Source organism: Thamnophis elegans, chromosome 1 (assembly GCF_009769535.1).
Source record: "Thamnophis elegans isolate rThaEle1 chromosome 1, rThaEle1.pri, whole genome shotgun sequence".
NCBI classification, from domain to species: domain Eukaryota; kingdom Metazoa; phylum Chordata; class Lepidosauria; order Squamata; family Colubridae; genus Thamnophis; species Thamnophis elegans.
The window spans coordinates 55,659,138-55,684,061 of NC_045541.1; the positions used below are offsets into that span (position 1 = coordinate 55,659,138).

General features: G+C 39.5%; 1 protein-coding gene across 6 annotated transcripts in view; it reads right to left on the reverse strand.

Moving 5' to 3' along the window:
* Positions 1 to 24,924, reverse strand: part of GLI2 (GLI family zinc finger 2) — a 316,230-nt gene that overhangs the window by 114,155 nt on the left and 177,151 nt on the right. The gene's annotated exons all lie outside the window — the stretch shown is intronic.

Here is a 24,924-nt window from a genome sequence, read left to right on the forward strand (position 1 = left end):
ACTATATATTTACACATCTATGAACATGCTTGAACCAGGATTCAAGCCAGCTACAAACCTGATGTATCTGGGGAATAAGAATGTGCATTTTCTTCTGGATAACTGAACCATCAACCTTTGTCACCTTTGTTTTGTTTGACAGTCTTATTTAATTCATCCCTGATCCAATCTATCACAGCTTTTAAGTATTCATTGCAAGGTGAGGTGAGGGAATGCCATCCTCACAGTTAAAACAGTATATTCATTATTACTGGACAACTTAATCCACTTAATCTTATAGAACAGAAGATCATATCATTCCTTACAACTATCACATGAATCCTCATGTTCCAGAGCTATTTCCCAACATCACTGGCTTACATTTTGAGACAAAGACATACTGTAGGTTTAGTTCAAAAGAATATAATGATCTAGAAGGAAGCTGAGCTCAAGGTGTTGCTGAACTCCAAATCTCATCGTCTCCGACGACTGAGGTAAACTGCCAAAAAAGATAATGCAGCAGCAACAGCAATTGGAAAGCCGTAGTTTCCACAACTCTGTCTTAGTGAATAGTACCAAAAGCCAAAATGAACAGGTACATGCGTGTCTCTGAGTGAGAAACCCACATTCCAGATAGATGCTGCAGGAAATATGAGTCTAATAATGGGGTTTCCCCACAACTTCAATGTGTGGAGCTCTCCCAAGGCGTTGCCTTATATGGGGCTGTACATTATAGATATTAATGCTGAAATCACTCAGACATAATGTGTCTGTGTTGCCTTTTAGCTGCTCCTTTTCTAGTTGAGGCTTGTATCACAAAACATTTGCCTTGAAAGTGTGATGAAGCCATGTAATCTGGCATGTCAGAAAGTTATGCCAAAGCATATTCATATTACTGCATTATAAGCAGTTTTTGTTCAGTTGTTCTGTCTGGGAACCAGCTGCTTCTGATAAAGATACCAGAGATGGTAAAACAATATACTCCTTAAATAGCTTTCACATACTCCCATTTGCTGGAGATCAGTGACACACCTTTATTCAGGTTGATTTTTTGTTTACTAAATAATTATTACACTTTAAAAACTTGGGCCTTCTGTTTTGAAAACCCAGATTTCATTCCCCAACTATGTCACTGAATCAATATGACAAAAAAAGTTGCCGCAAAAATTAATTTAGGCCCATGATGGCGAACCTATGGCACATGTGCCACAGGTGGCACACAGAGGCATATTTGCTGGTATGCGAGCCCTCAGCTCCAGCGCACATGTGCCAGCTGGTTTTCGGCCTTCCAGAGGGCTGGGGGAGGCCGTTTTCACCCTACCCTGGCTTCAGGAAAGTCTCCGGAGTCTGGGGAGGGCAAAAACTGCACACACATGTGTGGGGGGGAGGGTATCATGCACGCATGCACAGATGGGAGGGATGCATTGCATTGTGGGCACGCACATGTGTGCGATAGCAGGCATGTGCAAAATTTGGGCACACCTGTACAAAAAGGTTCGCCATCACTGATTTAGGCCCATAAGCTGTTAAAACACATCCTGATACATGTTAGGGTGTGGGAAGCAGTGTTTCAGAAGGTCTTCAAAAATTCTGGATGTTTTTAGTTATTTAAGGAAGGGGGATATAAGATGTCCATGAATGGAGATTGGAACCTAATGAATAAGAAAGCTATGGTATAATATTATATGTAGTGGTATTTCAAGTTTCCAATGAACATTTTTAAAGGGCTACAAGTACACTGTTTCCCCAGTTTTTATAAAAACTAGCAAATGATCAGATGATAAATCCTACTACAACCTTGTGCAGATATGTGATGAAACCTTTTCTCAGGGTGACTTAGTCATGTAATTCTTGAACTCGGAACACAGGTAGTCCTCAACTTACAACAGTTCATTTAGTGACTGTTTGAAGGTATAGTGACATTGAAAAAAATGACTGTTTTTCATACTTATGACCATTACAGTATCCCCATGATCATGCGATTTACACTCGGATGCTTAGCAACAAACTCATATTTATGTTAGTTGTAGGGTCCCAGGGTCATGTGATCACCTTTTGCAACCTTCTGGCAAGCAAAGTCAATGGGGGAAGCCAGATTCACTTAATGTTACTAATTGAACAACTGCAGTGATTCACTTAACATATTTGGCAAGAAAAATCATAAAATGGGACAAAACTCATTTAGCAAATTTATCCTTTAGCAACATAAATTCTGGGTTCAATTGTGGTGATAAGTTGATGACTACCTGTACTGAGTTTCTGAGATCTAGGGCATTTTGGGAGAAAGGCACTGTGCTATACCAGAGTTCAAGATAGTTACATACCTTGGAGTTCAGGAATGAACGTTACAATAAACTCGAGCAAAAGTTAAGCAGCATACTAAAATACTAAATGACAAGCATGCCTCAGGGGGATGGAAACTCCTTAAAATAAGAGGGGGGAAATACAGGCATAAATGATCCCTGTGAGAAAGAAGAATGGGGAAAGGTTTAAGAGTGCAGAATGGATGAATAGTGAGCTCATTGAGAAGCTTACATACAAGAAGATTTATAGGAAATAGAAGCAGAGACTAATAACTAATAACAAACTAATAGCTCAAGCCCCTAGGGATTTAGTCAAGCAGGCCAAAGTTCAGACTGAAGAGAAACAGAAATACAGTGAGGCGTTAGTTACCTCTTGAGTATTAGAAGAATTGATTTGTTGAAAGAAGTTGCTACAAGGAATAGGGAAAAGACAGGACCATCTTACATTTTCTTTGTCGGTCACTTCTCACCAGAGGGGCCCCACTTGGGATTATCATACAGTGGATTCAACCACCACTACTACCATGGCTCACCACTTCCCAAGCATCATGATCCACAACTTCAGAAAATGGCAAATAAATTGTTGATAGTCTCAGTAGGGTCAAACAAGGGCTACTGGCTCCAAGGCTACACATACTCACGGCATGCACACATGTAGCATGGAGATTGTGGCATGGAGATGATGCTCAGGCCAGCAGGATACAAAAGAAGATCCGAGACAAGTAGAAAAGGTCTACCCTTTTCTCCCCCTAAATGTCATTTGTCTGATTACCTGGAAGGGAAGTTACTACCCTGTTTTTGTACATGGACAGCCTGGACTTCCTGTAAAGCATGGCTTTCAACCCCTACTCCCACTCCCAAATGGGAAGGAATGCTAGAGATAAGATCAAAGATCTATTTTATACAGGCTCATGCACTACTGTTCTTAGGTTTATATATCATATGGATGTAGACAAATGATGTATGGGCAGAAAATACTAGAATATCTTGGGTCAGTTGGTCTGGCGATCTGGAACACCCATGTGTTTATGTGCATGCATTGTGTACATGCTCTTGAATCTCATTAATGTTGAGATATCTTTACATATGCAGTGAGGGTCTGCATTTTCAAAAGCACTCTAAAATAGTAATAGCACTTAGACTTATATATTGTACCACTTCACAGTGCTTTTACAGCCCTCTCTAAGCGGTTTACTAAGTCAGCCTATTGCTCCCAACAATCTGGGTCTTCAGTTTACTGACCTCGGAAGGATGGAAGGCTGAGTCAACCTTGAGCCTGGTGAGATTTGAGCTGCCAAATTGCAGCCATGCGGCAGCCAGCAGAAGTAGTCTGCAGTACTATACTCTAACCACTGTGCCACCGTGGCTCCAAAATTAATAGGCTGGGGGAGGGGGGACATGGAATGCACAGCTAGATTCAGCAAACCATTATCCATATTGTTTAGCTATTATATTTTCCTCCAAAAGTTGACAGGCTTTGATTTGGTTTGACACTGAGAACGCTGCTTGGTTGTCTGGCTCTTGGGAGGTTTGAAACTCTGGTATAGCTATTCATTCACCCTCTTGCACTCTGTGCATTTGCATTCTCTTGTGTCCTTGTGTTTATGCAGACTTCAGAGTGGTTTTAAAAATACAGAGATGCTCTGTTCTGATTGGCCTGATAATCTTATAGTACTGTATATACTTTGTGCAGGTTCCTGGTTGCTGCTGAGATTCTTGATAGTTATATAGTGAGTGGGTCTTCTGTAAGCTGTACAATGAAAAGGACAAGCATTATCTTCACAGAGTGTGCATGTACCTGTGAACTCTGGAAGCCATCATCAATGTTATTAACATCATCAAAAAATGCCTGTCCATCTGTTATGTCAAAGAATAAAATGAAAAGACTGGAAGATCTCTTGATGATTATCTAAGTCCTCCTCAGTGCAGGAATCTACTATTACAACATCTCCAGCAGATGGCCAACCATTTTCTATTTAAATACTTCTAGTGTAGGAGAGTCCATTGCATCTTGAGATCATCTGCTCTGTTGTTGAACAGCACTTACCATTATGATGCCAATTAAGTTGTGCATACTTTTAAAATCCATTGTTTCTTATCCTGGTGTATGGAATGCTGAACGAGTCCATTCTGACTTCTTCATAGTGATTCTTAGATACCTTAATAACTGTTATCTTTCTTTCCCATAACCTTTTCTTCTCCAATGCCTGCGGCTGATTCTCCCTGTGCCCACCTGCCCCCGTGCCCCACAAGACCCGTTATCACATTGGTTGCTTTCCTCTGGACATGCCCCAGTTTGTCAATGGCTATCCTAAAATGCAGTGCTCAGAACTGGACACAATATCCCAAGTTTGGACTGACCAATGCTAAACAGAGAAACGATATAGTTCTCTTGGTTCTCTTACAGAAAAAAAAATATCCTAACAACAAATGAAAATTTTGATTGTGTTGGCTAAGGTTCAACTTATAACCACCTGGACACCTACATTGTTTTTGCATGTGTGGTGGTCCAGTATGATCTCCCCATCTCAAATTCGTATGTGGAGTTAATGGTCCAATTAGGTAGTTTAAAAGGTTTATATTGAATTTTATATGACCTTTCCTTGTAGAGTTTTTTTCCCCCTTACTTAAAAGTATAGTCAACCCACCTTTCTGGATTTGATAGCTCATCTCCTTCAACTGAGTACAAGAATCTTTGGCAGTGGCTCCTGATGATGCCAACCCTGATGCCCCCAGGATGATATAAATTGAGTTGTGGCTTCAGAACCCAGGTTTGGTTGTTTTTTTTTCATCATTGCATCACCAGGATGGGTAGACATTGCACAGCTGTGGGCATTATATCACTTGTCCCCTCCCCCATTGTGGATGCTTGGGGTGCCTGGCTTTTGCTCAACTACCCTACCATTTCCATTTGGGGGAACCTAGGCAGGGCTTGGTTGTAAAGAATTGACAAGGCATCAGCAAGAATAAGATTGCTTTCCTGGCTGATTGGATCTTTTCCTACACATGGAATCTCATTCTATTCGAAGGCTATTTTTGTCTTATGGCAAATAATTTGCTGGGGGGGGGAATGAGGTGGGGAGGAGGCAGGGAAGACTGCATAGAAACGTGTGACATGCATTAAGCCAGTAGCTGTGGGAGCTCTCAGAGCATATGTGATCCTGCTTCTCTGCCATTTCATCACTTAGGATATATCTTTACCTATTGGCTACTTTCCAGATTTTCCCTGTTGCGAGGAGAAAAAGAAATCAGAAAGAAAGACAGCCGGGGTGGGGGTGGGGGTGAAGCAACATACAGAGCAGCCATTGGGAGGATCTTCCTTTTGGGGGGCTGCGGGATAATTGAAGAGACAGCCCAGCCTTCAGGTGATCATCTGGCAAATGTTTACAGAAATATCTAAGTTTACCACTGGCTGTGGATGCTGTATCCAAGTTAACTAACAGCAAATCCAGCGAGGCAGAAAATTCAACCCAGAGGGTTTTTAAATCAGCAACTCATTAATTCTACAGGTCCAAAGCTGCAAAGCGCTAACAGCCTTGGAACTGCTTAGTTGCTTGGTCATCATGCCAAAACATACGCCTAAGCATTCCTCCAATCTGAAAGTTATTAAAATACAATAAGGACACAAGTCTTGACTCTTCCACCATCCTTCCCAGGTTCCGCTCTTTGCTTCTTCCCGAGAGGAAGTACTTAATAAAAATAATAATATCCTGAAAGGGGAACCCATGGCAGGGTAATTAAACATGCTTTCCTTCGCCTTCTCACTTTAAAGGAGGGGAGGAGGGGTAAAATAGGGCCGGAGGGGGGGAGGAGGGATTAAAATCAGACAGGAAATTCCACTAAACAAGTTGGCTTCTGTCCTAATAATACAGGGTTCTGCCAATTCCACCAGAAAAACTGGAGGGAGGAGTGGCTGTCTAAGATGAGCTCAGATCTGAAAACATACTATGGTCATTCTAAAAGAGAGAAGGCACCACCATTAATAAAAAAGAAAGTATTAATTGTTGTTATATAATGTCATCCTTGTATTAAGAGGGCAGTGGCTGCAATTTTAGTGGAAAATCTTGAGCGCACAGAATAGGGAACTTCTAAAAAGCCCGACGGAAGCTTAAGCTTCTTCTGCCAGCAAAATGAGAGAGAGAGAGAGAGAGAGAGAGAGAGAGAGAAGAGAGAGAGAGAGAGAGAGAGAGAGAGAGAGAGAAAGAGAGAGAGAGATTTCCATTGGCTTGCAACATTCCTATAGAGAAATAAGATCAGATTAAAAGAGAAAGCAGGTAGTTGTCCGAAGCATGGGAGCACATTAATTGGAGGGCCAGAGATTTAATCAGTGGAGTAAATAATATGGAACATGGGTAGAATACTTTAACAGGTAGAGGAAAAAAATAGGGGCTGACTTTCTTTAAAAGAGGGGAGGAAACTCTTTTCTAACAGGGTTTGAAAAAATCATTCAACATGTATTTATTACTAAACATATGCTGTTAGCTAAAAACTACTTCAACAGCAGGAAAGAGCTATCTGATTTCTATAAGAGGACAACAATGATATCCAATTTGGGTGTTTGGGACAGGAAAGATATAGGCATGGTGACTTGCCCCAGTAGTTTTCTCCTGTTGTTGGTGGATTCTCTCATTTTGGGGATAGGGATTTATCTCCTTGGAAGAGCATAAAGGTTTCCTGCTGCAGGTTATACTATAGTTCAGCCTGCACAGTTTCTTTTCAAAGAATTTGAAGAATATGTTGCTGCAAGACAAAATTCATTTAGATTCTAATTTTGTATAAAGCAACTTCATGAGTTTAATATCCATGTTTGTAATGGTGCCACTTCTAGTCCCATTTTTAGTGGACCAAGAATTAATTCATCTTCTTGTAAGCTTTAAGGCCAATTCCCCTAAATGCTTTCAGAAAATTTCCTAAGGTTTCAGTCTCCTAGTAGAGAAGTGTATGAGACGTGTTGCAAGAATGTCTTCCTTCTCCAAACTTTGTTTCCTTGGATCAGTCCAATATATGAAAAACATTGGCCTATAGTGATCTTTCCACTAAATGCCCAAAGATGATTGCAGGAGTCCCGGGATAATACATTTTTTCTGTAGAGCTTTCGTTGCTATTCTCTGGAACAAATGTTCCTAGTTGAGGTGGTTGCTAAAGTTAATAGCAATCAAGGCTTTCACTACGAGAAATTCCTGAGCTTCATATCCAAGTTCTTTTCATGGTAGAAACTGCATTCCTGGAACTCATTTGCAAAATGGGTTGGATGTAGGGATCAAAGCAAGAATCATACTGCAATGGGCCTCTTCAGACAGTCTAAGCCACAATTCCCTTCTTATTCACTGTGGAGTGACTAACATCGAAATCAATGGCATGCTTATAAAGGATTTAGCACTGACTTTTACAGTGGACAAGCATAGGCCGCCAAGGAACACATTCTTGCAGAGATGCTCCAGAGCCAAGCATAAATTCATGAATAGAGGAGTGTAGAAATTTCACTCATTACCACGACTGGCTCACCCACTCTGAGGGCACCATTTCAAACATTTCCTGCAAATTTCAGTTTTTGCGGAAGTGGGGCCATTTGTCAATGCAACTGGCAGAGAAATAATTCAACATATCATTGCAGGGCTGCCGGTAAAACTTGGGAAAATACTAATTGTTTGTTTCTTGGGCAAAGGGTAGAGTTTAGTTGTGTCATTAGAGCTATTCAGTGGTGGGATGCTGCTGGTTTAACAACTGGTTCCAGTGCTGCGTGTGCAGCACTGAAAATGGAGCACTTAGAAGCTCAGTGGCTTACCTTCCAAGTCAGCAATGGTAAGTAAAACAGCTGAGGGGGAATCAACTGTGTCGTGCAATTTAGATGAGCTAGAAAGCAGGAAATAAAGGACAGGATAGAGCAGGGGTGGGTGGATGGGTGGGGCCAGCTGATCGTTGGAGCTACCGATTTGCCTGAACTGGCTGAATACCATCTCTGGAGCTATTGCTAAAGAATCCCACAAAAACCAGAACAGCGATTGTATTACCACAACAGCTTTTGCACTTTATCCCTCATTCTTCAAGCAATGGATTACCAAGATGCAAGGATGCATGAATAAAGGAAAATTGAGATTAATCATGATTTATAAGTATACAAACAGAGTTCCCCCCCCCAGCATTCTATGCAAGGTTGATTAGTGGTAACCACAGGGTTCTTCTATTCATTTCTCTGAGAGTAGAAGCTACCCTTTCATAGAAGAAAAAGAGTTATCCCTAGGTTTGCTCCGATATAGGGCTAGCGTGAAAGAGGTTCTGATATATACACCTCTATTGATTTGCTAAGAAAGGATGAAATTGTACATTCTTATTATTTCGATTCATGAATCCTGGGAAAAAATAACTTAGCTACTAGCTGAATACCCACCTGTTCTTTACCAGAATGCCTCTGGGAATGACTTTATGCTATTATGTAATATTAGCTGTCAGGGTCACAGTAACTAATTTACTGAATGAACATGATGGGGCTGCTGAAGGCTATCAAGCCACCACCCAAAGAAACAGTAAAAACACAATACACTGTTTTTGATCAGTGAACTCCTCGACCCCCTTGGCATGGCATCTTTATGTCAACCTAAAAAAATTCCCCCAAATGTTCAATTTCTTTTTCCCAAAGAGTTTTCTATATGCCCACCAGTTTTTTTTTCTGATATTCAATCTATTTTTAATTAAAAAAAACTTATGGAAAACATTGCTGAGAAGACCAACAGAATTGATAATCTGATAATTTTAAAATGTCCCAAGTGTGATTTGAAGGCAATAGTCCTTTAAACAAAACAAAAAACCACTTCCATCTAATAATCAAATCTCCCTCTTGTAATCCAAGCCATCTGGAAAGTTCCAGGATGAAGACTGAGTTAGGTGACTGATGGGCAGATGCTGGAGATATTGTGGGAAGCTCCCCCACCAGAAGTATGAAATATTTTGGGAAATATTTAAAAAAAAGGCAGGATAAAATATTTCCCCTAAAGGAGAAATAAAAAAAATCTTAAGGGAGGCAGAAACCAGCCCGCGTTTCCCTGCCCCAGGCAGAAACTGAGGAGGCCAGCTTTTAGAAATTAGAAATGCAGATTTGGTAATCCTTTCAGAATGACTGGGTCAAGACAGTTAAGCAACAAACAAAAGATTGACAAAATTAGCTCAGACAAGCACCTAGGATTTGCATTTTCCCTTTTGCCTATAGGGCAGAGGTGGGTTGCTACTGGTTTGCACCAGTTTGGGCGAACCGGTAGTAGAAATTTGCACTTTCTCACCATTTTTTAATGTTCTGTGCATGTGCAGAACAATTTACTCTCAACTGTGCATTCACGTGCAGCATGCGTCTGGTGCACGCATGCACGTGAAGCAACCGCACACATGCAAAACATGCTCACAGCGAACCGACAGCAATGCTGGCAGCAACCCACTCCTGCTATAGAGCCAGCCATGACCCCATAGGAATCTGTCAACAGCCAATAGAATATTAAAGGACATTTTCTTGAATAGGAAGCTCAGATACAAAGCCCAAAAGAAGGTACAAAAAGCCACCCACTCTCAACTCCATAAATGGTCACCTGCCCAGAATCACATGTGGTTGGTGGTTCTGCTTCATCAATAAATTCTTTCCAATCAGCCTCCATTTTGTTTCCAGTGCCTTTCTCCTGCACTGGGACTGAAGCAGATGGATTTTCCTTCCAACAATACCAAATATTGACAGAACTCAGGTTGGTATCTTTCTTTTCTGATATACCATGTTGTTCTCTTCCATATCATTCTATACTGAATAAACATGGAATTGTCCCTGGGTTTGTCCCACTTAGAGAAGAATTTCATTTGCTTGAAGGAACCCATAATAATGATATTGTTTCTCCCTTCCTTGTCCTAGATTAGAAGCATATGCAAATAAGAGGAACAGTAGATGTGGCCATTCTATAATGAGCACAAGACAGCCTGGTTTGGAGTAGAGGAGAATGAGTGAGTTATCAGCTGTACCCAGCTGTGGTTCTGGTGCTAGCTAATAACCTCCATGTATCATCCTGCCTTGGTAAGTAAATGTTCTGACTGGTATTAAAAATGGGCCTAGTGGATTTTACAGCACATCCTCCTTGCTGTTCATGCAAAGTGCTGGTTGTTAGCTTGCTGCCTGTGCAATTAAGGTGCTTAAGACTGTGAGAGGTCTTCAGAAGGTCTGAAGAGTGATTGCAGTTCAGAATAATCACCCACCTGGTTGGGCAGTGATTTATGGCCTGCTCTGTTAATAGCCGTGCTTAACACAGGAGTTTGCTGAGATTAAGTAATTGCCTTAAACAAACAAAACAAAAAAGTTTATTATCTTTTAAGTCTTTTATTGATGAATGAACAGGCATTGAAGAAATCATGTAATAGATCATCTGAGATTTCCCTCCTAGCTTTAAAACAAAAATGTTATAAAATGGTTGAAATTAACTTTTTTTAAATGTCTTATACTAAGTATCAAGAGTTAATATCAGAGTGGTATAACTTTATTGAATATTAAAAGTGGTATACACTGTTGCTTCTGTGGTTGTAACATGCCATTTGAAGTATTTTGAGAATAAACAAGTTGCAATTAGACATTTAATTCGTGATTTACACAGGTATATACTCACTCAGTTGTGAACTCTACATACCCAAATTACTATATCTAAGTGATAAAAAATTATATTGCATAATTTGGAATGTTATTCTACATCATACACATGAGAGAAGGACATATTTTTTCTTGAACTGATAATTTTCTATGTGCAAAAAGCCTCCTTGAATATTAAGGAACACTAAAAAAATAAGTTTACAGTCTGTTAGCCTCAAGAAGTGTATTCTCTTAAAACATGCTCAGTATATATTGATCTGGAATGAATGTATGAAAATATGTCTGAGAAAATGTGTGAATGATACAAGATAATTTGAACAGGGACAGAAAATTTATATATTAACTTTATGGTCTTATCATCCTTAGTTTTTTTTTTAATTCCAAATGAAAATATTTACATATTTTCTTGCCCATCAGATATCTTGACTCATTTATTTTTCCTTCAGTAATTCTTCCATTCCCCTCCCCCCAAGCACTCATACAAGGAACCCCACATCTACAATGTTTCACAGGCTTTCATTTGTTTTCTCCTAAGTGAAAACTCGAAGGACACTTCTAAAAAGAGATGCCTGGGAACTATGCTGGAATCCACATACAAGACTGAGTAGAGATCACATTACTTGGGTCACTGTAGAAGTTTGTGGCTCCCTGCTGGTTTATTTATTTTGCCAAGTTCTAAATTCATATGCAAAAAAACTCATGACTAAGGGATTCTTTGAAAGATCTAATAAAAAGTACATATATAAAGAGCAAAACCTACTGACTTTGCAGGTGTGCAGTTGTTCTGCTATTCTAGGCCAGCAAACCTGCACAAAACCTAAAGGGCTAATAATCAGGAGCTGATTATTGCATTTTGCCCTCCATCTATGTGTAAGCACCAGTTATCCACCTTCTAAAGATACAACCTTCATTTTCATAAGCAAAGCAATGCTACTGCTACAAGATAAATTTATGGAGAGAGAACTTAAGGACCTTACTGTGCCATCAGCTTCAGACACTAGATATTAAAGGTCAAGGTCACCAACTAGTACTGAATTATCCCAAGCTTTTATTCCAGTAAGATTATTGCTTTCTGTGCTTAGGCTGTTATAACACATGATCATATTACTGTTCACAGTGTGTTAAATACATGTCCAACTTTTCCATGGAAGAAAGTGCAAAGTGAAAGATAGAAAGCAGCCAAAAGATCTGCAACAGATTTACAATTGAAGTAACCTAGTAAGTTCAGAGACATAGGGAACCTTTGGTTCAATCCTTAAATCCCAATGCACAGCATCTGTTTAACTTTTATTTTATAGTCTGCTGAAGATGTCAATAGGTGGGCCCAAAACAAATTTCAGGGAGGCTTCCTCCTTGGTTTATTAATGTCTTCAGCGCTGGTCAGAGTGGGTTGCTAATTTTTTTTTACTACAGGTTTGGGTGTGCTTGCACGCTTGTGTCACTTCTGTGGACACTTCTGCGCATGTGCAGAAGCCCCAAGGTGGGTGGGCAGAGCCTCCTGCTGCTGCTACTACCAGTTCACCTGATCCAGGCTGAACTAGCAGCAACCCACCTCTGGTACAGGTTGACTGGGAGTGCTTTTTTCTGATGAGACCAGTCTATCAGGGCAACCTGGTCTACCCAAATATGGGACGGACCATTCTGCTTCCGCTTTCACCTTTCAACCCCAATCCAGGAGCCTTCTCAGGCAGTCACTTCCACAACAAACTATTTTATGTTAAATTTAAATTTACCAACAAAGAAAAAAAGGGAGACAAGTATAGCTATTTTATAGCTAGGTTGATTGGGACTACAGCTGTCAGATATAGTCAAGTCTCTCTCTCTAACTAATCTGTAACTTGCAAAAGAAAACACTGCCATGAAGTTCATCTAGCTCTCTCACTGGACACAAATATGCTGCTTGCAGCAGGCAAGGAAGAAGACTGCTATGATGGCTGTGGAGTTCGGGGAGCTGAAGTCCAGAAATCTTAATGTTGCTAAGTTTGAGTAACACTGATTTACAGCATAGCAACCTCCAGCTATCATGTGGTTGTCTAAACTGGTTTTTTATTACTGTTGAAGGTTGATGCTATAAGATTCTATAAATCACTATCAAGGACTTTATCATCGTTTGGGGCTGTTGCTGGATCCTGAAGACTATCATGACGTCTGGAAGGCATGAGATCGAAGAAGGTTGACACTGCAGTTGAACCCCAGTTTTGCCACAGCAGCATATATTGACTTCAGAGGAGATCTCCCACCCAACCACTAACAGATCTAGTCTGTTGGCTATCATTAGAGAGATGTCATAGGCCATTGGATTATTTACATAGACTGCTGGGCGGGGTGAGGATTTAACCTGTTTTCAACACAGCTTGAATTGATGGGGTTATTTATTTATTCCCATGAGAAACTTACATAAACAATGGCCTATGACTCATTTTTTAAAATTCTTTTTTAAGGTGGCTATAATCCTTATTTGATGCTATGAGCTGAGGCATCTTTTTAAAGGAAGAAGGCAAGTTGGTTCTTGTAAAGATGTGTATTGCTTTTCCTGTCATTTAGATGTAACAGTTCTCTTCTGCATTATGTGACTGATATTTTAATAAACTGGGGTTTATTAGCCTATGCCGATGATGTAAGGAAAGCTGAAAATTAAACCGAGCAATGGAATAATTGCTTACCCTGTACCCATCTCTCTATAGTGAAACTCAGTGCTCCATGTTTCTTTTTTCCTCAGTAGAAACTATCTGAGAGGACAGTTTAGGCTGCATCTGCTAGAATAACCTTCTTTTTACCTCAATCACAATATTGGTTCTGTTGCTGTCCTTTCCAAAATGAGATTTCTGCCACAGCAGGCTGGAGAAGAAATTCTTACTGAGTCAGGCAGTTAAAAATATAGGCACTTACCCTACCTATATCTGGCATGAGACCTGATAGCCTGGGTTCAATGCAGTGATGGGTTGCAGGCGGTACGGCCCGGTACGGGCATACTGGAGCCTGCCTGGAGCACGGTACCATTCCGGTACAGTGCTCCAGAGGCCCACCTGCCCGCCCGAGCTCCTTACCTGTCCTTTAAGCTTTTGGTGCTTCCACGCACATGCATGGCGCATACGGTGCCTGTGAGATGCTCTGCTGAGCAGCTGGAGCATCGTGGAGGCTTGCGGAGGCAGGTATGATGCAAGCGCGTGCTGCGCGCCCATGTGGCCGACGCTGGGCCCATTCCAACAATACTGATTGGAAAGGGATTCGGAACCCACCACTGGTTCAATGTGTGTGTATATGTATGTATTTGTTTGTACACAGACACACACAGACACACACAGACACACACATGGTCTAAAAATGACAGTTCAACCAAAGAATAACTTTTCCCAGTCCCTTTGATGTGTATTCCCAATCCTAGCATTGAGTTGTAGTAGTTGTACTGGCAGAAAATTGTGCATACTAGTGCTTTTGAAGACAAATTGTGCCCTTGAAGGGGGAAGGAGTAAATAATTAGGCTGCTTAAAGTGGGAGATATATATATTTTCTACAAGAAGCACTCAAGGGAAGTTTCCTGAGCAATTGTTAAAGATCACTCGTTGTGATGTTTAGATAGATTCTACGCAATTAACACTAAGCAATACTTCAATGTGTTCTTAATCCAAAGCCCATCCTTCCACTTATTTGCTCTGTCATTGCCCCAGTGAACCCCCTCCCATTATTTGTAGCACCCCTACCTCTGAGAAAAGCAGGGGGTCAGAAAAGATTGGCTGTTTCTCAGCACAAGGAGTTTATTAAGCAATTGAACAATAGGCTCAAAAAAGTATGTGGTTATTGGTTTCCTTAGGATTCTGGAGTTCCTTTGTAAACACAGAAAGGACAAAAAAGTGAAAATCTGGTAGGTTTGGGGGCTGTTGCAAACACCAGATTTTTTTTCTGTTTTCTTTTTTGACACCAAGGGAGTGTTTTATGAGTTAAGTTACGGAAAGTGGTGTTTTTTTCTCCCTTCCCAGTTTCTCCCCAACCACTATCTTCAGTTAGAACTGATAATATTTCCTATCCTAGCACAGATTGGTACCAAGGTTGGCTACACACAGCAGCTATTTCATTCAATTTTATGGCACTCTTTCCCTAGACTGGATTCTTGGGGTAAAAATAGAGGCAGCCAGAGGTGGGTTCCTATTGGTTCAGACCGGTTTGGCTGAATAGTTAGTAACTCGGTTGAACATGTGACCGAACTGGTTTATCCTCGGCTGCACCATCTTGATTTTCTGTTCTGCACATGCGCAGAACAATCTTCATTGAACATTTTTACACCCCCCCCTTTAATGCTGTGTGCATGCGCAGACCTTTTTAAGCAACATTTGTCTGAACCAACAGACATGCTGGCAGGAACTTACCCCTGGAGGCAGCCCTTAAAAAGAGTAAGGGGGGGGCATGATTTGAGCATATCTTCTTGACTATTCAATCCTTAGCTGTTTGGTCACTGAAGATTTTTTTTTAGATCAGTCTTATAAGAAGTCATTTGGCTTTGCTATATATAATAAAATGAAGTAGGACCTTTGTTTAAAGGATTTAAATGTCTGTAGAGATTCTCAGCCATCTAGGTCATGGTTGTCCCGAAGGTGCTTTTTTAGGAGGCAACTGGACTTTCTTGGTTTTTATTTGAAGATGTTTATCTTCTCAGCCAAGAAGCTTCTTCAGCTCTGACAGGATAGTGGGTGGACAGGATAGTGGATAGTCTTCAAAGCAAACAACAACAACAACAACAACAACAACAACAACAAGGAAGTCCAGTTGTCTCCTGAAAAAGCACTTTGGGGACAAACATGGTCTGGATGACTGAGAATCTCTACAGACTTTAGCTATACAATTTGGGATGAATACCCTTTCAATGGTGTGGGAGTAGGAATGGATTTCCAGAGAAAAATTGCAGACCACAAGAACCAAGAGCACTACTCAGGTGACCCTGAGGACACAGATAAACCTCCAAGTGCTTCAATGACCCACTAAAAGGATGCAGATAATCAGCTGTCTGCAAGGAATATAAATCCTTCCATTCCCCACTATCCTGTCAGAGCCGAAGAAGCTTCTTTGATGAGAAGCAACATGTCTTCAAAGAAAAAAACAAGAAAGTCCAGTTACCTCCTGAAAAAGCACATTTGGGATTATGTAAAGCATCTTACCAACACAGACCAACTTTTTTTTTCATTTTTGGAAATTGGGAAAAGTTTGGAATAGACAAATAGATTCCTTCCCCCTTGCAAACACTTGAAGTGTTATTCTACCCATTAAAATTGTTTATCATTCTCCTACTTCCCAAATCAAATCTAACCCACTTTAGAAGTGTGATCCATGACATACCAAGAAAAGCCAGACATGGTAAGCTTTTAAACTCTGCCTTTAAAACATGCGCCACTATAAGCTGAATCAGTGGTTTGTCTCGCAAGACATCCTCTGTTATTAAGGAACTATTATTCTCTGCCTATTCCTAAATTCTGATGGTCTTAACAGGAATTATATGTGTCTTCTTTTACTACTTTTGTTATATGGATTGAATAGGCTTTCTAGACATTTGAAACTGGCCAACAAAGCAGATTCAAAATGATTTTCCAATTGCCACAAACTTTCTATATATTTCCATGGCTATCCTTCTCCACCCATTTTTTCAAAGCAGCATAAACAGGGTTTGTAATCCCTTTCCAAATCAGTCACAAACCATTTCTAGATCAATTTATTTTCAGCAAGGTGACCATGTTATACCATGTATTCCCTTTGAGTGGGCCCTGTTCTATTTCTGAATAGGTTTAGCAGATAAGGTATTGGTTAGAAAAGGTAAAGATTTCCTTGAAATAAGCTTTATTACAGATGACTGTCTGGATGCATGGCAACAGTATATAGCTACTACGTAACTGGCTCTCTATGATGAATAATCAGGCAGAGCTTTGGAAGATTCCTTGATCAGGGTTAAAGTACCTTTGATCCTCTTGCCTCATGAACTTTCATAATAAATGATATCTCCAATTTGAAAGAATGTCCCCCTCAATAAGGGAAACCTCAAGAGGTCTCCATCCCACAGAACAGCAGGAATACATTTCCCCCCCTATAAAGACAGATTTAAGAAAACCTATGCCAGTTCAATGCCCTTTGATTTAAAAAACCTGACCAGCACTGAATGAATTTTTCTCCTTCATGAAATCTTCCTGGAACAAAACTTCCATTTTAAAAGGAATTGCCATTTGATTCTTCTTCTTCTTCTTCTTCTTCTTCTTCTTCTTCTTCTTCTTCTTCTTCTTCTTCTTCTTCTTCTTCTTCTTCTTCTTCTTCATCATCATCATCATCATCATCATCATCATCATCATCATCATCATGGAAAGTCAGAAATAGAAATCCAATCATTGACAAACACAGTCCGAGTATTCAGCACCGATATTTCAATGCAGTTTGGCATGGAAAAATGCGCCACTGTATCCATAAAAAGGGGCAAAATAACTGCATGTGAGGGAATTGAAATGCCCGATGGCCAATTAATTAAATGCAAAGAAAATGAAGCCTACAAATACTTAGGCATTCTGCAGTTGGATAACATCAAGCATGGAGAAGTAAAAACTGTTGTCAGGCGAGAGTACACCAACAGAGTTAAGAAAATTTTGAAATCTAAATTGAATGGTGGAAATACAATCAAGGCCATAAATACCTGGGCAATACCAGTTATAAGATACACAGCTGGTATAGTTAACTGGACACAAGCTGATTTGGACATTTTGGACCGAAAAACCAGGAAACTAATGACAATGGACTACAGTTTACATCCACGTGGTGATACTGATAGATTATACCTGCCCCGAAAATCAGGTGGCAGAGGATTATTACAAGTGAAGCCAACAGTTGAAGAAGAAAAACATGCACTGGCTGATTATTTAAAAGAAAGTCAAGAACATCTATTAATCGAAGTAAAGAACAAAAATCTACTGAAGGCGAAACAAGAATACAGAAAAGATGTGATAAAATCAAGAATGAAGAGTTGGCAGAACAAAGCACTGAAAAAGTCACCGAAAATCAGATGGACAAGATCTTGTGGGATTTCCGTATACAAACGGACAAAATACTGGCGCATAATACACCAGACATCATGCTGGTTGAGAAAAATAAGGTTACAATCATAGAAATCGCAATACCAGGTGATAGCAGTGTCGACGAGAAGGAATATGAAAAAATCGCGAAATACCAGGATTTAAAAATTGAAATTCAACAATTATGGCACAAACCAGCAGTGGTAATTCCAGTGGTAATTGGCAAACTGGGTGCTATTCCAAAAGCACTGGAATTACATTTAAAATAGTTAAAAATTGACAAAATCACCATCAGTCAAATGCAAAAAGCCGCACTGCTTGGATCTGCACGCATATTATGAAAATACTTTACGACATCCTAGGCCCCTGGGTGGGGCCCGACTAGTAATCAATGCCAAATCCAGCGAAACAACTGGCCACTGTGGCACAATTCTGTTGTTGCAATAATAATAATAATAATAATAATAATAATAATAATAATAATAATGGGAATGAGATCTACGGAATAGTTAATATCAAGCGAGGAATTTTCCAGGGTGATTCACTTTCACCTCTTCTCTTCATCATCGCAATGATCCCACTATCAGTAATCTTTAAAAAAATGAAATTAGGCTACCAAACAGCCAAAGAAGCTGAAAAAATTTCACATTTACTATATATGGATGATTTGAAACTCTATGGAAAGTCAGAAATAGAAATCCAATCATTGACAAACACTGTCCGAGTATTCAGCACCGATATTTCAATGCAGTTTGGCATGGAAAAATGCGCCACTGTATCCATAAAAAGGGGCAAAATCACTGCATGTGAGGGAATTGAAATGCCCAATGGGCAATTAATTAAATGCAAAGAAAATGAAGCCTACAAATACTTAGGCATTCTGCAGTTGGATAACATCAAGCATGGAGAAGTAAAAACTATTGTCAGGCGAGAGTACACCAACAGAGTTAGGAAAATTTTGAAATCTAAATTGAATGGTGGAAATACAATCAAGGCCATAAATACCTGGGCAATACCAGTTATAAGATACACAGCTGGTATAGTTAACTGGACACAAGCTGATTTGGACCTTTTGGACCGAAAAACCAGGAAACTAATGACAATGCACTACAGTTTACATCCACGTGGTGATACTGATAGACTGTACCTGCCCCGAAAATCAGGTGGCAGAGGATTATTACAAGTGAAGCAAACAGTTGAAGAAGAAAAACATGCACTGGCTGATTATTTAAAAGAAAGTCAAGAACATCTATTAATCGAAGTAAAGAACAAAAATCTACTGAAGGCCCAACAGACGAAACAAGAATACAGAAAAGATGTGATAAAATCAAGAATGGAGAGTTGGCAGAACAAAGCACTGCATGGCCAATTTCTGGAAAAAATAAAAGATAAAGTGGACAGTGAACAAACTTGGTTATGGTTAACAACAGGTTCATTAAAAAAAGAAACAGAGTCACTAATCCTGGCTGCGCAAGAACAAGCTATCCGCACAAATGCCATTAAGGCCAAAATCGAAAAATCCTCTGATGATGCCAAATGCAGACTTTGCAAAGAAGCTGATGAAAGTGTTGATCACATACTCAGCTGCTGTAAAAAAATCGCGCAGACTGATTATAAATTGCGGCACAATTCAGTAGCACAAATGATCCATTGGAATTTGTGCAAAAATTATAATATTAAAACAGCAACAAACTGGTGGGAACATCAGCCTGAAAAAGTCACCGAAAATCAGATGGTCAAGATCTTGTGGGATTTCCGTATACAAACCGACAAAATACTGGCGCATAATACACCAGACATCACACTGGTTGAGAAAAATAAGGTCACAATCATAGACATCGCAATACCAGGTGATAGCAGGGTCGCCGAGAAGGAACATGAAAAGATCACAAGATACCAGGACTTAAAAATCGAAATTCAATGACTATGGCACAAACCAGCAGTGGTAATTCCAGTGGTAATTGGCACACTGGGTGCTATTCCAAAAGCACTGGAATTACATTTAAAACAGTTAAAAATTGACAAAATCACCATCAGTCAAATGCAAAAAGCCGCACTGCTTGGATCTGCACGCATATTGCGAAAATACGTTACGACGTCCTAGGCCCCTGGGTGGGGCCCGACTAGTAACCAATGCCAAATCCGGCGAAACAACTGGCCGCTGTGATACAATTGTACAATAATAATAATAATAATAATAATAATAATAATAATAATAATAATAATAATAATTACATTTAATGACTTTGAGAAAAGCATTGGCAACAAACAAATGCAAGTATTAGAAATAACAACAGAGATGGTCAAAAATTGAGTAAAAAAGGTAAAGAAGGTAAAGAATTGGACATCACCTGGAAAGGACCAATTACATGGTTTCTGGCTCAAATATCTGACCAGTTTACATGCAATATTGGCCAGGCAACTGAATGAAAGGGCCAAATTGATGAATGGTTGACAACTGGAAAAACATACTTGATTCGGAAAGATGCAACTAAAGGAACAACACCTGAAAACTACAGACCAATAACATAGTTGCCAACAACCTTCAAATTACTCAGAGACATTATTGCAGATAACATGATGGATTATTTGGAAACAAACAACATCTTGCCAGTAGAGCAAAAAGGCAAAAAAAAAAGGAGCAGGGGCACAAAAGATCAGCTCCTAATTGATAAAATGATATTAGAAAATTGTAAGAACAAAATTACGAACTTGAATATGGTCTGGATTGATTACAAAAAGGCATTTGACTCACTGCCACATAGTTGGATCATAAAATGCTTAGAAACAACTGGCATTAGCAAAAATATTACATCCTTTACTGAAAAGGCGATGAAACAATGGAGAACTGAGTTGGCAGTAGGGAATGAGATCTATATAATGGTTAATATCAAACGAGGAATTTTCCAGGGTGATTCACTTTCACCTCTTCTCTTCATCATCGCAATGATCCCACTATCACTAATCCTTAAAAAAATGAAATTAGGCTACCAAACAGCCAAAGAAGCTGAAAAAATTTCACATTTACTATATATGGATGATTTGAAACTCTATGGAAAGTCAGAAATAGAAATCCAATCATTGACAAATACAGTCCGAGTATTCAGCACTGATATTTCAATGCAGTTTGGCATGGAAAAATGCATCACTGTATCCATAAAAAGAGGCAAAATCACTGCATGTGAGGGAATTGAAATGCCCAATGGCCAACTAATTAAATGCAACGAAAATGAAGCCTACAAATACTTAGGCATTCTGCAGTTGGATAATATCAAGCATGGAGAAGTAAAAACTATTGTCAGGCAAGAGTACACCAACAGAGTTAGGAAAATTTTGAAATCTAAATTGAATAGTGGAAATACAATCAAGGCCATAAATTCCTGGGCAATACCAGTTATAAGATACACAGCTGGTATAGTTAACTGGACACAAGCTGATTTGAAGGCCCAACAGACGAAACAAGAATACAGAAAAGATGTGATAAAATCAAGAATGGACAGTTGGCAGAACAAAGCACCGCATGGCCAATTTCTGGAAAAAATAAAAGATAAAGTGGACAGTGAAAAAACTTGGTTACGGTTAACAACAGGTACATTAAAGAAAGAAACAGAGTCACTAATCCTGGCTGCGCAAGAACAAGCTATCCACACAAATGCCATTAAGACCAAAATTGAAAAATCCTCTGATGATGCCAAATGCAGACTTTGCAAAGAAGCTGATGAAACTGTTGATCACATCCTCAGCTGCTGTAAAAAAATCACGCAGACTGATTATAAATTGCGGCACAATTCAGTAGCACAAATGATCCATTGGAATTTGTGCAAAAATTATAATATTAAAACAGCAACAAACTGGTGGGAACATCAGCCTGAAAAAGTCACCGAAAATCAGATGGTCAAGATCTTGTGGGATTTCCGTATACAAACGGACAAAATACTGGCGCATAATACACCAGACATCACGCTGGTTGAGAAAAATAAGGTCACAATCATAGACATCGCAATACCAGGTGATAGCAGGGTCGCCGAGAAGGAACATGAAAAAATAGCAAAATACCAGGACTTAAAAATCGAAATTCAACGACTATGGCACAAACCAGCAGTGCTAATTCCAGTGGTAATTGGCACATTGGGTCCTATTCCAAAAGCACTGGCATTACATTTAAAACAGTTAAAAATTGACAAAATCACCATCAGTCAAATGCAAAAAGCCGCACTGCTTGGATCTGCACGCATATTACGAAAATACATTATGACGTCCTAGGCCCCTGGGTGGGGCCCGACTAGTAACCAATGCCAAATCCAGCTAAACAACTGGCCGCTGTGATACAATTGTATAATAATAATAATAATAATAATAATAATAATAATAATAATAACAACAACAACAACAACAACTCCGCCATTGCCGGTCCCAAGCCCGGATGAGAAAGGAGGAAGGTTGGGATCAGGTTGGCATCTGGTCCCGTAAAAAAAACCCCGCCAACCCATACAATATGGTGAAAAAAACAAATAAGAATTCCATACCGCATCGGTCGTCGCGCGGGTTAACAAGGGCCGCGGCGGATGTTGGGGTCCCTGGACATCCGTCGACAAGTGGGCTACAAGTGGACCAGCCAACAAAACGACAAAAATATAGTGCAGATGAAAACCGTGCCATAATGGCCTGTTACTACAACTCAGAGCCAGAAAAAAGAGGCTATTTAAAGCGAATGTATGAATTATGGAAACAACAATATCCAGATTCAAATGTTAGTGAACAACGACTAGCAGATCAAAGGCGATTTATTATACGGAATAAAGTGTTTAGTGAAGTTGAACATGAGGAAATTCAGGCAAATTGCAAAACCCAAAAAACAATATCACAAGCGGAAATAACTGATATTCAAGACACAACTAAAGACATTATAGTAGAACTCCCAGAAGAAGCTCTCGGGGAGGAAATAACATCACCACCACTAGAACCAGTTATCACTGAACCAACTGATGAACTAACTCAAAAACAAAAAGAATTGAAGGATAAGATCATGGGAGCATTTTCTGCTTAATGAGGAAAGGCAACGTTTACCATCACTAAAAACTGTGCCTAAGAAAATTTTGGCCCCTATCATGAAAATGGTTAATGCAGTGTTTTCAACAATTGAACCGGGATCCATCTTGGAAACAAACCAGTTAATGTACAGCGCAGCTGTAATAGTCACTAACGAACTAGGCATTAAAATTAAAGTACCTAGTCACACAACAGAAAAAGCATCAAAGCCAAAGTGGAAAATCCGTCTAGAACAAAAAATAAAAAAATTAAGGGCAGATGCTAGTAACTTAAAGAACATGCATGAGCAACGGCTTAAAAACAACAAAATCATAGATCGACTAATCAGAAGATATAGATTGGATACAAGAAACATCAATGAAGCTGTAGAGATTGTAAAACAGCAGATAACAGCAACAGCTAGAAAAATTGAAAGATATGAGGCACGAATCATCCAATATAAACAAAATCAGCAATTTCGATCAGACCAACGGCGTTTTTATCAAAGTCTTAATGTGAATGGTGACACCAAAAGTGAAAAACCAGAAAAGCAGGCCACAGTTGAATTCTGGAAAGAATTGTGGGAAAATGCAAAGGACTACAACAAGGAAGCAAAGTGGATACATGACTTTGAGAAAAGCATTGGCAACAAACAAATGCAAGTATTAGAAATAACAACTGAGATGATCAAAAATCGAGTTAAAAAGGTAAAGAATTGGACATCACCTGGAAAGGACCAATTACATGGTTTCTGGCTCAAATATCTGACCAGTTTACATGCAATATTGGCCAGGCAACTGAATGAAATTTTACAAAAGGGCCAAATTGATGAATGGTTGACAACTGGAAAAACATACTTGATTCAGAAAGATCCAACTAAAGGAACAACACCTGAAAACTATAGACCAATAACATGCTTACCAACAACCTTCAAATTACTCACAGGCATTATTGCAGATAACATGATGGATTATTTGGAAACAAACAACATCTTGCCAGTAGAGCAAAAAGGCAACAAAAGAAGGAGCAGGGGCACAAAAGATCAGCTTCTAATTGATAAAATGATATTAGAAAATTGTAAGAACAGAAAAACGAACTTGAATATGGTCTGGATTGATTACAAAAAGGCATTTGACTCACTGCCACATAGTTGGATCATAAAATGCTTAGAAACAACTGGCATTAGCAAAAATATTACATCCTTTACTGAAAAGGCGATGAAACAATGGAGAACTGAGTTGGCAGTAGGGAATGAGAGCTACGGAATGGTTAATATCAAGCGAGGAATTTTCCAGGGTGATTCACTTTCACCTCTTCTCTTCATCATCGCAATGATCCCACTATCAGTAATCTTAAAAAAAATGAAATTAGGCTACCAAACAGCCAAAAAAGCTGAAAAAATTTCGCATTTACTATATATGGATGATTTGAAACTCTATGGAAAGTCAGAAATAGAAATCCAATCATTGACAAATACAGTCCGAGTATTCAGCACCGATATTTCAATGCAGTTTGGCATGGAAAAATGCGCCACTGTATCCATAAAAAGGGGCAAAATCACTGCATCTGAGGGAATTGAAATGCCCAATGGCCAACTAATTAAATGCAAAGAAAATGAAGCCTACAAATACTTAGGCATTCTGCAGTTGGATAACATCAAGCATGGAGAAGTAAAAACTATTGTCAGGCGAGAGTACACCAACAGAGTTAGGAAAATTTTAAAATCTAAATTGAATGGTGGAAATACAATCAAGGCCATAAATACCTGGGCAATACCAGTTATAAGATACATAGCTGGCATAGTTAACTGGACACAAGCTGATTTGGACCTTTTGGACCGAAAAACCAGGAAACTAATGACAATAAACTACAGTTTACATCCACGTGGTGATACTGATAGACTATATCTGCCCCGAAAATCAGGTGGCAGAGGATTATTACAAGTGAAGCAAACAGTTGAAGAAGAAAA